Source organism: Schistocerca gregaria, chromosome 9 (genome assembly GCF_023897955.1).
Source record: "Schistocerca gregaria isolate iqSchGreg1 chromosome 9, iqSchGreg1.2, whole genome shotgun sequence".
NCBI classification, from domain to species: Eukaryota; Metazoa; Arthropoda; class Insecta; order Orthoptera; family Acrididae; genus Schistocerca; species Schistocerca gregaria.
In genome coordinates, this window is record NC_064928.1 from 248,111,343 (window position 1) to 248,130,256 (window position 18,914).

The following is an 18,914-nucleotide window of genomic DNA, read 5'->3' on the forward strand; positions in this document are numbered from 1 at the left end:
CTTCTTCTGGCAGTAGCTCTTTCAGTTCTCCTGTGTAAAATTCGACTCAGAATTTACGTCTTGCTAGCCTGAACACTTTGTCCTACACCATGTGGTGAGTGTCTGGCGCCCCTTCATGTTTCGTTACCGTTGTCGGACCGCGAGCCAAAGTTATCTAGTATCGCTCATATGAATAGTTCGCGTCTGGCTGGTTCTATTCCTTTAGTACAGGAAGCTACCTAGCGATTCACCCACAATAGCATCTTTCTTAGTCATTTCTGATTCATGGTGGTGGTCGCTGCATGCCTACAACCCCTTCCTTTAGTAAAATGGACCCCATTTAATAATACGGCGATCGTTCCTAAAATTCCCTTTCTCCTGCTATCGTGGATTATTATGAACGAGCGTTGGGGCAGGCCGCTGAACTAAATTCTTTCTTCCCCCACCCCCATTCAATTGTATAATAGTTCAGTATTCAACTGTAAAATAAAAAGAGTCCTTTAATCTGTACATTCTCCCTTTCATTACGTGAAACCATCCTTAATGTCACAGTAGAATAAAGCAGAACTATAACGGTTGCTATAAGGTAGTGCAGGTCTCGCGGCATTAACGATAGGATAAAGATTCAATATCGCACTCCTGACACGACCATTGCTCGCATCGCACCGATAATAGTAATTATTTTCAATTATTCTCCATTGATAAACTGGGAAGTATTGATGGCTCAGTGTGAGTACGTGAGCACTAAATCCACTTGATGTGGTGGGAGTAGTAGCCTCTGTTTTACCTTGCTGGTTTATACAAAACATTAAAAATTACGGCCCCTACAGCAAGGGATCGTAACCTGAAAATAACGAGCCACCGCTTTTAATTATTTGTGCCGACTGCCGTGTGACTGTGGAAATGATAGTTGCTAAGGTTCAAGTTAGTACTGGTGCAGTTCGTTAACATTATCCTTAATAAGCTGAGGTACCGCAAAACATGTGCAAGAAGGGTCCCAAAGGAGTTGACGCGGCTACACAAAGAGAAAAGGTTGACAGCGCGCACAGAGATAAAGCAACGTTATGAAAGACAAGGTGAGCACTTAGTGAACAAAATTTTAACTTGTGATGAAACTGGTTCACTATTACGATCCAGAATCGAAGAGACAAAGCATGGAGTCGAAGCACACCAACTCACCTGTCAAGAAAAAAATTCAAAACGCGAGCACCAGCAGGAAAAATCATGTTGAAGGTGTTTTGGAATGCTGAATTGGTTGGATTGTTTGGGGAAGGAGACCAGACAGCGAGGTCATGGGTCTCTTCGGATTAGGGAAGGACAGGGAAGGAAGTCGCCGTGCCCTTGCAAAGGGACCATCCCGACATTTGCCTGGAGCGATTTAGGAAAATCACGGAAAACCTAACTCAGGATGGCCTGACGCGAGATTAAACCGTCGTCCACCCGAATACGAGTCCAGTGTGCTAGCCACTGCGACACCTCGCTCGGTTTGGAATGCTGAGAGTCCAGTTTTTTGTGATTATCTCGAATAGCTGCGTAAAATGAACAGCCAATACTACTCGGATTGCTCTTAAACAAGGTGAAACTAGCCATGAGAGAGAGAGAGAGAGAGATGTCGTGGATCTCAGAGGAGAGGTGTGATTCTCCAGCAGGACAACGCACGTCCTCCTACTGCTCAAATAACCCGCGAAACCACCGAAAAAAGTGGACTGGGCGGTACTGCCTCAGCCCCCTCACAGTCCTGACTCAGCACCTGGTGATTTCCGTTTGTTTGGTGCACTGAAGGAGGCAATGCGTGGGAGGAGGTTCGAGGAGAACGAGGACGTGAAAAAGTTTGTGGGAAATTGGATCAAACATCTTTGCAGCCGTAATACAAAAGCTTGTATCCCGTTGGAACAAATTTGGAAGGTAGGAGACGAGATACTGGCAGAAGTAAAGCTGTGAGGACCGGGGGTGAGTCGTGCTTCGGTAGCTCAGATGGTAGAGCTCTTGCCCGCGAAAGGCAAAGGTCCCGAGTTCGACTCTCGGTCGGGCGCACAATTTTAATCTGCCACGAAGTTTCGGAAAAATATTGTTTTGTAAAAACAAACCCATTTTTCTCCAGACCAATTTGTCTATTTAATTATTGAATGGCCCTCGTACTTTTGAATAGGTTTTCTGAAAACTGCCTTGAGCAGCTAGCTCGGCAGCCCACAGGCAATGGAAATATCTTTGAACTTGTGGCTACAACCTTACCGACAACATCAAAATAGAAACGGGGATTAGGCGATCATTACATTATAGCAATTCTGATTACGGAAGTTAATAAATCAGTCAAGAAAGCTAGGGGCGAGTTCCCACAAGATAGAGCAGATAAGCAGTTCTTAACAAGTCACTTAGACAGTGAATTGGCATCACTTAGTTCGAGTAAGATGGAGTTAGAGGAATTATAGGCAAAGTTTATGCAGATTATAAATCGTGGTCTGGAGGGTTACGTACCTAGAAGATGAATGATGAATAGAAAAGACGCATCATGGCTAAATAACGAAATTCGGAAGATGCTGATGAAGCAGCGGCTGTTGCACTCTCGGTTCGAACAACAAGCGAAGGTTAATACAGATTGGTGGGTGTGTGAAAAGAGGCATACAGCAGCTTCTACCGTCGCAACTTAGCAAAAGATCTGGCAGAGGGACCGACAAAATTCTGGTCCTACGTAAAATCTTTAATCGGGTCTAAGGTTTCCATTTAGTCCCTTGTTGAGCACTCTGGTGTCGTAGCTGAAGACATCAAAACGGAAGGCGAAGTTTGAAATTTCACTTTCAAGAGATCGTTCACACAGGAGAATCGCGCAAACACGCCGTCATTTGACCATCGGACATACTCCCTCACGGACGACGTAGCACGCCTGATAAGCATCCCTGGCGTAGAGAAACAACTGGATGGTTTTAAAGCAAATAAATCACCATGATCGGATGAAATCCCAATTCGATTTTACAAAGAGTACTCTACGGCATTTGCCCCTGCATCTCTCGTCCAGCATAAAATCGCAAGCGACTGGAGAGAAAAGCACAGGAGAGTCCTGTGTGTAAGAAGGACTAAAGAACGGACCGGCAAAATTGCAGGCTAATATCCCTCACTGCAGAATCCTTGAACCTATTCTCAGTTCGAATATAAGAAACATTCTTGAGACTGAGACATTTATGTCCACGAATCAGAATGTTTTTTAGAAAGCATCGCTCGTGAGAAACTCAGCTTGTGCTTTTCTCACATGATATTTATCGAAGTATGAACGTAGGGCGACAGGCATATTCCCTATTTCTGCTCTCACGGAGAGAATTTGACACGGTGCAGGCTGTTAATGAGAGTACGTGCTTATGGAATAAGTTCATAGATATGCGAGGAGATCGAAGACTTCATAAGTAATGGAACCCAGCATGTTGTCGTCGACGGTGAGCGCTCATCAGAGACAAGGGTATTCTCAGGATTATTCCAGGGAAGTGTGACAGGACAGCTGTTGTTTTCTGTATACATAAATGATTTGGCGGACAGGGTGGGCAGCAGTCTGGGGTTGTTTGCCGATGATGCCGTGGTGTACGGTAAGGTGTCGAAGTTGAGTGACTCTAGGAAGACACTAGACGACCTAGACAAGACTTCTAGCTGGTGTGATGATTGGCAGCGAGCTCTGCAGGTGGAAAAACGTACGTTAATGTGGATGAGTAGGAAGAACAGGCCTCTGATGTTCGATTACAGCAATAGCAATTTACTGCTTGTCAAGTCAGGTCATCTAAGTATCTGGCGTAACGTTGCAAACCAATATGAAATGGAACGAACATGTAAGGACTGTGGCCGAGCTGTTCTAGGCGCTTCAGTCCGGGACCACGCGGCTGCTACGGAAGCAGGTTCGGATCCTGCCTCGGGCATGCATGTGCGTTATGTCCTTAGGTTAGTTAGGTTGAAGTAGTTCTGTGTCTAGGGCAGTGATGACCTCAGATGTTAAGCCCCATAGTGCTTGGAGCCATCTGAACCATTTGTGAGGACTGCGGTAGGGAAAGCGAATGGTTGACTTCGATTTATTGGGAGAATTTACGAAAGAGTGGTTCACTTGTAAAGGAGGCCGCATGCAGGACGTGTGTGTGACCTGCTCTTGAATACTGCTGGAGTTTTTGGGATCCGTACCAGGTCGGATTGAAGGGAGACACCGAAGCAGTTCGCAGGCGGGCTGCTGGATGTGTTACGGAGATGCTTCGGGAATTCAAATGAGAATCTCTGGAAGGAAGACGACCTCCTTTTCGAGAATCACTACTGAGAAAATTTAGGTAACCGGCAATTACAGCTAACTGCTGAACGATTTTACTGCCGCCAACATATATACATAGATACGAAGACAAGATTTATCGCGAATCTTTCGCGCAGCACAAAGTCCCAAGCGACTGAAAAAATGCATAGGTGACTCCAGCTTAAGAAGTGTAAAAGAACGGCGGCGAAATCGCAGACCGATATCCCTAACTTCTGTTTGCTGCAGAATCCTCGAACATATTCTGAATTCGAATATACTGAACTTAGGAGAGATACGGAGGCACGCAGCCAGTCGTCTTTCCCTAGATCTATTTGCGAGTGGAAGACGAAACGAAATTGCTAGTAGTTGCAGAGGGTACCCGCCGCGCACCGTACGGTGGCTTGAAGGGTATCTATGTAAATGTAGATGTAGTCGAAGTGATTCAAACGATGCTGAAGGAATGAGATTAATAAATGAAACACTAAATGTAGCAGCTCATGTTTTACTATTTGGTCAGCAAAATAATGGACGATGACCAGGGTAGAGAGGATCTAAAATGGGGAGTGGCTGTAGCAAGAAAAGCATTTCTGGAAAAGAGTAATTTGTTTATATTCGCTATAAACTGAAGTGCTAGGAAGTATTTTGTGAAGTTACTTGTCTGGAGTGTGGCCATGTTCAGGGATGAAATGTTCGCGATAAGCAGTGAAAGGTCGCTACACTGAGTCACAGCGCCAGAGATTGCGCCAAAGAGTATTATTCAGGCGCCTCCACTGGCAGTTGCAGCTGAGAAGTTGCTGTGGGCAGTGGTAGTTCTGAGGTAGGCGTGATCTGTGCTTGTTGAGACGTCGATATAGTTGTTCTGTTGGGCAAGACACCATATGTTATTCGATTGTGGATGTTGTAATGATCAAAGTGTATTTTTCGACAATATATATGAAGGTAAAGAATTTTTTTTTTATTTTAGACGTCCTTATTAACAATGCTTCTTGGTCACAGGTTCAGTCCACAAAGCATCTGGCTTGTGTACTTGTATTTGACTGTAATTCTGGTTTCTATGTGCAATCATAGTATTTCTGTTTTTTTTTTTAAATTACTTCAGTGTAAATCGTGTTTGAAATATCTTGTCTTATTAAGGTAGAACCGTGCCAGATGTGTACGTTGAATCACACTTCCACACACAGAACAGTTACATTTGTACTTTGTTGTTTTGTAGCAGTTGCTGGGGACTTAATTAATTAATTGTGTTAACGGAAATTTCCTTTCATTCTTTGTTATTCTGTGCAGTCAGATTGCGGAGTAACACTAGTTAGGGCCAACCGGTTACGAGACTGCGTAACCGGACAAACAGCGACTAAAATTAAAAATATTTGCATTCTATTTAATTAAGCCCCCATGCACGTGGCGACCCTGCCAGGATCGTCCCTTGGAATTCTTTTGATAGTAAAAATAGCAAACAGTAGTATTGTTGCGGTAATTTGTAGTTTAGTAACTGTAGTCTATATTGCATGTGTAGGTTTGGTAATGAACATTTGTAGTTGTCATTCTTCTATTGGTATTTTTGCAGAATTTAATTTTTGATGTCTTGCATAGGGGTTTGACAACTTTGTGCAATTATGATGATTTGAATTGTTCGTTAATCGTGTTTGTCGGGAGACATTTTGTGTGAATAGTATTGTTGGTGATAAAGTGTCATATTGTGTGTAATTTTCGTATAGGGACGAGTTTTGTATGTTTTGTAAATGATTACGTGATCGATGAAAAAGGCAAAAATGTTGGATAGTGAGAATGACGAAATTGTTAACATGGCGAACTCGCCAACATATGAGAACAGTATGATGAATAATGAAGTAGAAAACCATTTAATAAGTCGGGAAAATAGTCCGGAACCAGTTCAAAATTTTTCACAATCAAAAAATTTTCAGAATTCGAGATTAACGACAGAAGATTCTGGAATAGTATCGAACACAGATAGCTTTACAGCTATGACGAAGGAAGTTGGTTTTGCGGCAAATGTTAGGGGCGTAAAGATTTTCGAACCAGTTAATATACCCAAGACTGACAACCCTAAGTCGCCAGGTGACTACAGGCCGATCAGCATACTACCTGCAATATCTAAAGCCCTAGAATACATCGTCCATGAACAGCTGACTGATTACCTCAAAACTCATAACATCCATGACGAATATGTCAGGCTTTCGAAAGCACCATAGTACAGCAACTGCATTAATCAAAGTAACTGATGACATTAAACATGCTATGGACAGACGTGAAGCTACCATCCTAACACTGCTTGACTTTAGCAAGGCTTTTGACACAGTTGACTTCGATATATTACTAATTAAAATGAAACAGCTGAATTTCTCAAACAGCGCAATACACTGGTTTGACAGCTACCCCAAAAACAGAAATCAACAAGTCATTTGTGGGTCGGAAAAGTCATGATGGAAAAGTGTGCGCTCTGGAGTTCCCCAAGGCTCCGTCCTTGGTCCACTACTCTTCTCACTGTACATTAATGATATTTCTTCAGTGATTCACTCCTGCAACTACCATCTTTATGCCGACGACATCCAACTGTACATAAGTGCAAGCCCCAAAAACATTGCTGGCGCAGTAGCGAGTATGAATGCAGATCTTTGCTCTGTTTCTCGATGGGCACAGAACCTAGGTCTGAAACTAAACCCCAAGAAATCCCAGGTCATACTTATATCTCATCCAAAGTTAATCAGCCGGTACTTTCGCGAAACAGTCCCTAAAATACTCCTCAATGGTACCCAACTACCATACCAAAAAAAGTAAAAGACCTTGGAATAATCTTGGATGAACACCTAAACTGGGAAGAACGAACAGTCACAGCTTGCCGGAAATCGCTCTCCTCCCTACATGCAATTCAAAAAATTTAGAAAAATATTTTCAACCCATGTTAAACAAAAATTAGTCCAAACACTAGTCTTGTCTAATCTTTACTACTGCGATGTAGTTCAACACGGCACAAATAGTGAAAATTCTAGATGTCTCGAGCTAGTGATGAATGCTTGCGTTAGATACGTGTGCAATATTCGGTTGTATGATCATATCAGTCCTTCATACTCCCAGCTAGGTTGGATACGCCCACACAAGGCACTCGATCTCCACACGATGTGCTTACTTCATCGATTTCTTAGCCACTGGTGCCCCCAATACTTATCTTCTCACATTAAACACCTATCATCATTCCACAATCGCAATACCAGATTCGATACGTCTAGCATCTTGGCTGTACCTTTACATAACACAAAATCTTTCTCCGTGTCATTCTCAGCCATACGACTATGGAACGCACTCCCCTGTGATCAGCGTCTTATACAGAACTACTCAGCATTCAAGAGGGTACTCAAAACTTACATATTAGGGACGGTATAGCCACCATTGTTGTGCCCTTCCCATCTCTTTCTTTCTCCTCTCCATCACAGCTTCGAATTTTACCATTCTATTTCTCTTCCTCTAACCTATCTACCTGTTAGATATCTCTTTCAACCCATTTTATCGTCTTATGTCTCTGCTCGATGAGAATAACTCACGAGCTGCAAGAATATAACGAGAAAATTCCCAACTAACAATGGAACTGACATTCACAAAAGAAAAGTATGTTTACTTTCATATACATAGTCACTACTACTACTACTACTACTACTACTACTATTATTATTATTATTATTATTATTATTATTATTATTATTATTATTATTATTATTATTATACTACTTTTATAATCTCTATTTTTTTCTTTAACATCAATACTGCATAATACGTTATATGTCCTTAATGTTATGTAGAAACTGTAACTCGTTCAATCTGAGTATGCCTGGTTAGGTGTAGGAGAGGGCCTGAAGGCCATAATCGTGCCAGGTAAAATAAATGCATAAATGCATAAATAAATAAATAAATAAATAAAATGGAGCAGTTGATGAGTGCAATATTAAATTTGGGATCACAGTTAGACTCACGGTTTGACTCACGAATAGGGATATGTTTTAAAAACATGAAAGATGAATTAAAGAAAGAAATTAGAGAAGAAGTACAACCCATTTTGAATCCTCACAACAACAGATCAATTTCAGTAGAAATCAAAGAAAAGAAACAGGATAGAGAACAGGTAGAAAGACATCAAATGATAGTACAAAAATTCTCAGAGTTAAATTTACAACGTGCACACGATAAGGAAGAAATATTTGAAAGAATCGAAGAATCTGTACCAAATGAAAGAATAAATAACCTAACACGACAATGTGAACAGTTAACTACTAAATGTGTCAATACTGAAACCAGAGTCGCGACACTTACGGAAGACGTAAATAAACAGAAAGAACAAATAGGTGACTTATCGGAAAGAGTTGAGGAGATTTCAGATAAATTGACAAGTCTTAGTTTAAATGGGGACAGAGATTCAGATGATACAGATCCATTGCCATTTGCAGAAACCGATGAGTACCAGAACATAAATAAACATGTTGAAAATCAGGGAAAATTTAATGAACGCGTTAAAAGGGAATTTGAGGCGTTGCGAAAGCAAGTCAAACAAATTGAAAGCGAAATCGTAGGGAAAGACAGCAGAAGAAATTTAGAATCACAGATAGCAGAGGGCTTTGAAGAAAATAATTTATTTCATTTACGAGAAGCAACAAGAGAGCGCCAGGCGCGCGAACTTGACAATCGACATTGGAACGGGGACAGACGCGGTAGGTCTTTGTCGCCACGAGGCGAAAACTTTGACTATAAACACTTCTTAACTGTTCGGAAATGTAAGATCTTTCGCAATTCTAAGAATGACATACATCCATGTTCATGGTTAGATCAATTTATGCACGCACTTCCACCAAATTGGCCACTAAGTTACAAACTAGAAGTTATGTGCGGCTATTTAAGTCCTCAGGGGATTCGCTACACTAAGTGAATATGTGCCGTAGCGTGCACAGGGCCCCGAGCTGTAGTGGTGCTATTTCCCTTTTAGTTTTCTGCACCGCTGCCTACTCTTTTACTATTCTTTGTATCTATCAAAACAATTCTTCAACTATTAGTCTATCTAGAGATTCGGTAAAGAATAACCGGATATGACTATTTTACCCAAAAGTGATTTCGGATATTACCGTTTGGACTTACTATATCTTCAGCAGTATTCATTCGTAGTTTAAACGAAATTTTACCTGTTTATCTTCGTGAAAATATTACTTCATATGTTGACGATATTCTTATCGCTAAACATTCTTGGAGTGAGCATCACAAAATTTTGGTTTCGTTATTACATATTTTTGCAAGAGTTGACATTACACTGAACTTGAAAAAATCTTAATTTGGTTGTTCTCACATGAAATTTCTTGGTCATATTATTTCTACAGAAGGTATTCTTCCTGATCCAGAGAAACTAGACACTATTCGTAATTATGCTGTTCCTACTACAAAACGTAATGTTCGTAGTTTCCTTGGTGTCTGTAATTTTCTTAGACGCTTTGTTAGATTGGACAATTTGGCCACACCTCGTTTATGTGAACTATCTGGAAAGAATTGTAATTGGTGTTGGGATGAGGAAGCTCAGTCAGAATTTGAACAACTTCGTGATGCTTTAGTTGCTGCTCCACTCTTTCACATCCGGATTTATCTAAAGATTTTTGTTTGGCGACGGACTCATCATACAAAGGCCTAGGTGCAACTTATTTCAAGAGATAGAAGAAAGCGGCGTTGTAGTACAGAAAACTATTGCATTTGGAAGTCGTGTTCTCTCTAAATCAGAAAAGAATTATTCGCTTACGGAACTTGAAGCCTTGGGTGTTGTTTGGGCTTTCACAAAATTTCGCTTATTTTTGTATGGCAGACATACTAAGGGTTACACCGATCATCGAGCTCTGGAATTTCTTATGTCAACAAAATTAACTCATGGGAGATTGTCACGATGGACACTTTATCTACAGGAATTAGACTTTAGTATTGTTTACATACAGGGTTCTTCAAATATTATTGCGGATGCTTTATCACGTGCACCTATGGGTTTGAAACAAAGTGCTGAGGAGGACTGCAAAGAAAACAATTATTGTTTGATGTATATTCAAGGGGTTGCGTTTGAAAATTTTATTTCGTCTTCGCTCCTGGACAAAACAAGGATCCAGTATGGAAGGACATAAGGAGAAGTGGAGGAGGAAGGAAAGCGTAGCGATTAGACAGTATTATTTAGTTCGCGATGATATTCTTTTTAAACGAAAATCGGTCGACAACTCTGGTTAGTTTGCATTCCTGATGAGTGGGTTAATAAATTGATTTGGTATACACATTTCAGTTATGCACACTTTGGTCCCAGAAAATGCTTTCATAAATTACGAGAAAATTGCTACTTCAGTAATATGGAAAAACGCATTCGATCTGCTCTTCCCAAATGCAAATTATGTCAAAAAGCTAAGCCGCCAACTATTTCTCACAGAGCACCGTTGTTTCCTATCATTCCAGCGAAATTAAAGGATATGGCTGCAGTCGATTTGTTCGGTTAAGTGGTTCGTTCTACTAATGGTTTTGCGTTCATTTTGGTAGCAGTGGAATTGACATCAGAATATGTGTGTTTTACACCTTTACGCAAAGCAACAGCTCGTTCAGTATCTAATGCTTTCATCAAACATTTTCTTAAAGAAGTGGGTCATGTTGATAAGGTTATATCAGATAATGGATCACAGTTTCGCTCTAAAATTTGGCTTCGTACTCTACAGCGTCGTAATATTAAACCAATTTTCATTTTACTTTTTCACCCTCAACCTAACGCTTCAGAGAGATGGATGAAGGAAATCAATAAATTGTGTCGACTTTATTGTCATTAGAATCATAGAACGTGGGATCAGTTTCTTCATATTTTTCAAAACATTCTGAATGAACTCCCTAGTGATTCAACTTCTTTACCGCCTATATTGATATTAAAAAATAAAGCACCGACAAATCGTATTTCTGAAATCGTTCCTTTTCCGCCTTCACGGAAACTGCGGCATTCTGAAGTTGTCAATCTGGCTCTACAAAATATTGCATCTGCGGCTGCTAGAAGAGAGAAATCAGCTAAACGTCCTGGTCGTTTAAAGCTTGTCAGTTGGTCAAAAGGTGTCAATTAAGTCTCATCGTTTGTCTCACAAAGTAAAAGGCTTGTGTCGCAAATTTTTCTTGCTTTATAACGGTCCATATAGGGTTCGCAAAATAATTCATGATTACCCTGTTGAAGTAGAAACTCTTAAATCACACCGCTCTAAGGGAATACGTCATATATCGAACGTTAAATTTTTTTTGTGGAATGACATACTTTCGAGAAACTAACAGTTATACGTAAACACGCCGAGAATACAAGGATACCGCGCCGTGTTCTGGCGGCGGCACATACTCAAAGCAACAGTCAAGTCTGCGCGCCGCACAAGGTAGTCGTTGACCGCAAACAATTACTTCATACGTCACGAGTACCTACAGCTGATCGAGCGCTCAGTGCAAATGCACTGACAGCCGTAAACAAATACACAGTCTAATTTCTCCGAATAAATTCAGTATAAAGCTATAGTGACTTGATGAATTATGTTATTAACGTTCAGTATTTTTCAGGATACAGTTGTATAAAATATTTAAGAACTTCAGGTAAATTCTGTGTGTGTCCGACGTTAAGAGGACTTGCTATCGAGAAAATTTCAGGAAGAATGTAATTTCGAAGAAGAAAGTAATAAACTAAATAGGTAACGATTAATTGAGTTTATTTTTCAGGTAACATATTTCCACTTAGGTACATACTTTAGACGTAATTTGCTGCTCGAGATTACGTGATTTATACTTTGTGTTAACTGATTTTGACAATGACTGACTAATGAACAGGGTTGTTAGCTTGGCTGCACTGCTTTTCCACTGATGTCACATATTTTTATTTTAATTTTACTATGCGCCTGCTATGCTTATTTATTTAAATTATAATTGTTACCTGATTAATTATGGTGATATGGTTATGTATGTAAGTTATACTTTGTGATTTATCTGCTTGCGCCTTCATGTTTACTTATTAAGATTACATATGAACATTTATTTGCTTATGCTGATATGATGCTAATGACCTGTTTATTATGTGAGATATATATTTGCTGCATTGCGTATGGATTGCATATTTACCCATTTCTGCTTTGTTGTCATAACTATTCTTTAATTTGGTATATAGAAATGCTGATATACTGTGTACCAACATGGAGTTAAGGTCACACTATGGTATTAATTATGGATTGTTCGCTTGGCAGAGCCTCGTTGTAGAGATTGTGCTACATCCATTTGTGGACATTCTGCTCTCTACTGGTATATTTACTCGCTATTGCATGTTTTGCTTACGCTCAGTGCTTTGTATTTTAAGATAAGAAAATGAACTGCTATAATTCTATGAACGACATTGGTACCAAAAACTTCATTGAAGTCACATGAGCTGGAGGTTTTATGGAAGCTGTATAAATTTATGCTAATAGGGAGGAAGCTAACGACATGACATACCAACACTAGGTTTAGATCATTGACTGTTATTACATTGCATTCTTCGTGAGCAATTGTAATAGCAAGTGACACTCGACACGAGAAATACTCCACATGTTTGCCTCTGTTTTGCCATGATTCTTGAAGTGGTGTACACACTGTGAATTATTGCTATCATTCACACTCCGTACTCATACTTACTTACTTACTGAAATGATGATGAGGACAACATAACACGGGGTCCCTGAGCGGAGAACATCTCCAACCCAGCTGGGAATCGAACCCTGGCCCCTTAGTGTGACAAGGTGTCGTGCTGACCACTCAGCTATCGGAGCGGGCTTTTTCGACCATACTGCCATCTTTGAAACTTGCCTACCCTACAATCTTAGCAACAACAGTACCGGTACATGTATTCTGTATAGTGTCAGAGGTATCAGAACGCTTTTCGCTCTTAACGTTCGTTTCCGATACACGGACCCTCACCTAAAATTGATACATTTATCCTTCCCCATCATCCTTGAACGTTTGTATCATCATCGTCGTGGGATCACCCTGCATATACGTATATTTATGGGCCCCAATGCCTGTGACTTTGACGCTCTGTACCGTCGCTGGATGACATTTCCGGACATGGGTTCCTACGTAAAACACGATCTACCAAGTGCCCTCTGCAACTTCTACAGGTGACACATCCTGTGCATCATGTATAAAGATATCGATACAAGTAAATATAGTAGGGGAAAATACAAACATTAGCTTACTCACTACACTTCCAAGAAACATTCTAAGAATTGTTACTGTAATATGAGGAATAGAAATCAAATTGATCTTGAAAGGGTTAATGGAAAGGAATCGAGAAGCTGAGATAAACCTCTTCTTTCGTAACCTCTAGAATGTTATGTAAATGAGAGAGCACAAGTGCGGGCTGAAGCAGCGTTTTAAAGAATTCCACAGGTGCATTTTCAAGTTGAGTACGTCCCGCCAGGGAGGAATTAAGGAGGAAAGAGTAATTATCCTTAAGGAGCCATTTGCTAATTGCATCTGCGTTTCCACTTTTCGGAGTGTAGGAAAAACAGAGCGGATATTGTTTTTATGCAAAAGGCCGCAGAGGCTGAACCCCTACTTAAGACGTTCCTGTAAGGTGGTGCGGTGCTGTAGGCTCCACGAAGGGCGCTGTTCCCGGAGAAATATATCCCGGCCTAGCGGTGATAAACGAGCAGTCGCGGCCCTGCGAAGCCCTTTGGCGGGCGGGCAGCGGCAGCCGTGCTCGGGGAATCCCCCAGGGTGCGACTGGCGAGCCGAGGACTTTGGAGGGCAGCCGGGACTTCCCGGCCCCGGAAACTTCTTCACGTCTAGGAGGGCGCGCACACCTGTTTGTTGTGGCCAGCTACAAGTTCCTGCACGCTACTGCGTGCGACTGCTGTCGAGAGCTTGGAGAAACAGGGCTAAGAGATAGACCGTATTTTAATGGTCGACAATCTTCGACCAAATGTCTGGACAACATTGAGTTAAAACTGCGAATAGCCCTTACAGCTGTTTCCGGTTTTGGCATTTGTGTGGCGTTCAGGAAGACAGTTGCAGAGAGAGAAAATGTGGGCTGCGCGCATCAAGCCAGTGGCATGTAAACATCCACTCACTGAACTATAGGGATGGCACTTACGCGATGTGAATAAGTTAGGGTCAGAACCAGACATTAATAACAACGGAATGCAGTAAGTTAACCAAGCCTTTTACGGTTACAGTGTTATTTCTGATATAAAAATGATGATTTGAGTAGAAGGCTACAGAAATTTCGGTGTCTAAGTAGTAAAATCAAACGTTTTTTTTCGAAATGGTAGAAATATACATGATTAAACTATGTGAAGTAATGAAGGTATCTAACACGTTTTACGGGTATGAATGTTGGACGCTAACTACACAACAGATCAGAAAGATGGAATTTTCGGAAGTGAAATTTCTGAGAGCACCAGCTGGCCGATTACACATTTGATGTAAAGAAAACTACAGGTATCAGAAAATAACTGAACATATTTTAACTAAATGAAGAAACTGTTAAATACAGAAATAAATATGAAGACCATGTAACTATAACGCAAGCAATGAGAACACGAAAGTCACAGCTGAAATGTAAATCGGGAAAAAAGGAGGAAGAAGATCATTCCATTTCACAGGTCCTGTAATTCATCCTCTGTTTCACTGTGGGCAACAGAGTCATCAGCTACACTTAGCATTGCTATCCTTCCACCGATAATTTGAATCCTACCCTTGAAATCTTCTTTACTTACTTTGCAGACTAAACACCAGAGGAGAAAGTCTGTAGACCTCTCTACCTTTCCTTTTAATTCGAGCACCTTTTTCTTGATCTTTAATTCTTTTCGTCACACTAGAGATGCGTTAATCCGTTGCTGCTGCTGCTGGTGGTGGTTGTTATTTTGTACAAGATGTTCCATTCGGCTCAACAAGCTCTAGCACGCATGGCTCTAAAGAAGCGGTAAAATGGGTGATGAAAGGATTTTTGAGAATATAAAGCTATTGAGGGTATTTTGAAGCTGCAACTATGAAAATTGGTTTTTCGTTCTCGATCAGAAAAAAAAAATACATTGTTTCAGCGTTTGGAATTTCAATACCTATGGGGGGGGGGGGGGGGTTGATATTAAGGGTGAAATTTTCCTTGAAAATATATCATTAAATAACTACTAAAACATTTTTAACGCTACATATATGAAAACTGATATTTGTCTTCTCAGTTGGAAACAAAAAAAATACGTTCGTTTTTGGAAATTCAGCCCCTAAATGGGTGAAATAATCGTTCAAATGTTTTACGGAAATATTTCATTATGTAAGAATTTCTGAATGTAATTCTATGAAATTCGAATTTAGCACCTCGGTTGGAAAAACGTACGTATTTCAGTGTTTTTGGGAATTCAGCTTCTTAATGGGCTACAAAAGCAATTTTAAAGCTAAATCAAGAAAACTCTTATTTGCCTTCCCGGTTAAAAACACTTGTCACGTCTTATTTGGAAATTCAACCCGTAAGAGGGTGAAATACGGGAGGAAAGTTTTCATGGAAGTATTTCGTCATATTAAAACTATTTTTCAAGCTCAATCTATAAAAACTGGTATTTGACTTCTACGGCAGTATGTCTTATGGGATAAAAGTTTCTATGCAAATATCAGGGCAAGAACTCAAAAGGCAGAACTAACAAAGACCTTCGACTCCATCCAGCAGAACCTTTTTTGGTGAGAAGTGGGGCCTTAATTAGGGTGAAAGGTTTAGATGATGTTGCAGTTTGCGAAAACAATATTCGATTAAGGAAAACAAAAAAAAGAAAAATATCTGCATACCATACAGTCTACGCGAGCGAACCAGCGGTCGCTAAGCTAGATTTCGGTACTGTGAAAGAAGTCTCTTCTACTGCAAGCTCTTTGCTTTCCATATTTTGAGGAGGAGGGGCGGGGGGAAATATGGACCAACTTAAAAAAATATCCCATAAACATGGGCTCTTAACTGCATTCCTTAAGAGCAGTGAGCACTTGTTCATCCTCGCCACTGTGAAACCCCTCTCTTCCAACGAACAAGTGCTCATAGCTTATGTTGTTGTTGTGGCCCTCAATCCTGAGACTGGTTTGATGCAGATCTCCACGCTACTCTATCCTGTGCAAGCGTCTTCATCTCCCAGTACCTACTGCAGCCTACATCCCTCTGAATCTGCTTGGTGTATTCATCCCTTGGTCTCCCTCTACGATTTTTACCCTCTACGCTGCCCTCCAATACTAAATTGGTGATCCCTTGATGCCTCCTCAGAAGATGTCCTACCAACCGATCCCTTCTTCTAGTCAAATTGTGCCATAAACTCCTCTTCTCCCCAATCCTATTCAGTACCACCTCATTAGTATGTGATCTACCCATCTAATCTTCAGCATTCTTCTGTAGCACCACATTTCGAAAGCTTCTATTCTCTTCTTGTCTAAACTATTTACAGTCCATGTTTCACTTCCATACATGGCTACACTCCATACAAATACTTTCAGAAACAACTTCCTGCCACTTAAATCTCTATTCGATGTTAACAAATTTCTCTTCTTCAGAAACGCTTTCCTTGTCATTGCCAGTTAACATTTTATATCTTCTCTACTTCGACCATCATCAGTTATTTTGCTCCCAAAATAGCAAAACTCCTTTGCTACTTTAAGTGTCTCACTTCCTAATCTAATTACCTCAGCATCACCCGACTTAATTCGACTACATTCCATTCTTTCAAGACACTGTCCATTCCGTTCAACTGCTCTTGCAAGTCCTTTGCTGTCTCTGACAGAATTACAATGTCATCGGCGAACCTCGAAGTTTTTATGTCTTCTCCATGGATTTTAATTCCTACTCCAAATTTTTCTTTTTTTCCCTTTACTGCTTGCTCAATATACAGATTGAACAACACCAGGGAGAGGCTACAACCCTTTCTCATTCCCTTCCCAACCACTGCTTCCCTTTCATGCCCCTCGACTATTATAACTGCCATCTGGTTTCTGTACAAATTGTAAATAGCCTTTCGCTCCCTGTAATTTACCCCTGCCACCTTCAGAATTTGAAAGAGAGTATCTCAGTCAACATTGTCAAATCTTTCTGTAATTCTACAAATGGTAGAAACGTAGGTTTGCCTTTTCTTAATCTAGCTTCTAAAATAAGTCGTAGGGTCAGTATTGCCTCACGTGTTCCCATATTTCTACGGAATCCGAACTGATCTTCCCAAAGGTCGGCTTTTACCAGTTTTTCCGCTCGTCTGTAAAGAATTCGCGTTAGTATTTTGCAGCCGTGACTTATTAAACTGATAGTTCGGTAATTTTCACATCTGTCAACATCTGCTTTCTTTGGGATTGGAATTATTACATTCTGAGGGTATTTCGCCTGTCTCATACATTTTGATCACCAGATGGTAGAGTTTTGTCAGGACTGGCTCGCCCAAGGCCGTCAGTAGTTCTAATGGCATGTTGTCTACTCCCAGGGCCTTGTTTCGACTCTGGTCTTTCAGTGCTGTGTCAAACTCTTCCCGCAGTATTGTATCTCCCATTTCATCTTCATCCTCTTCCATTTCCATTACATCGCCCTTGTATAAACCTTCCATATACTCCTTCCACCTTTCCGCCTTCCCTTCTTTGCTTAGAACTGGGTTTCCATCTGAGCTCTTGATGTTCATACAAGTCGTTCTCTTGTCTCCAAAGGTGTCTTTAATTTTCCTGTAGGCAGTATCTATCTTACCCCTAGTGAGATAAGCCTCTACATCCTTACATTTGTCCTCTAGCCATCCCTGCTTAGCCATTTTGCATTTCCTGTCGATCTCATTTTTGAGACGTTAGTATTTCTTTTTGCCTGCTTCAGTTATTGCATTTTTATATTTTCTCCTTTCATAAATTAAATTCGAGATTTCTTCTGTTATCCAAGGATTTATACTAGCCCTCGTCTTTTTACCTACTTGATCCTCTGCTGCCTTCACTCTTTTATCCCTCAAAGCTACCCATTCTTCTTCTACTGTATTTCTTTCCCCCATTCCTGTCAATTGTTACCTTATGCTCTCCCTGAAACTCTGTATAACCTCTGGTTCTTTCAGTTTATCCAGGTCCCATCTCCTTAAACTACCACCTTTTTGCAGTTTCTTCAATTTTAATCTACAGTTCACAACCAATAGATTGTAGTCAGAGTCCACACCTGCCCCTGGAAATGTCTCACAATTTAAAACCTGGGTCCTAAATCTCTGTCTTACCATTATATAATCTATCTGATACTAAAAGGTATCTCCAGGGTTCTTCCATGTGTACAACCTTCTTTTATGATTCTTGAACCAAGTGTTAGCTATGATTAAGTTGTGCTCTGTGCAATATTCCATCTGGCGGCTTGCTCTTTCATTTCTTATAGCTTATAAGGTGCGCACTTTGAACCCAGGTTTTCCAGATTTCCTTGCTTCGAATGATCATTCCTGTCGCACCTGTGAATGCTGCCCATTCCTCCTGGCAGCTACAACTCGTATGTGTGCCTCAGTTTGTTCATCTCCTACGTGACTACACGAGGCGGACAGTTTCCCAGTCACGATGTGCCGTGCTTGCTGGTGTTTCGCCACACGGCCGCAGCCGCGGACTCGGTCAGGGGATTCCCGCCGTCTAACCTCGCGACCCGCGTGACGTCACCAAGTTGCGCAAACTTCTA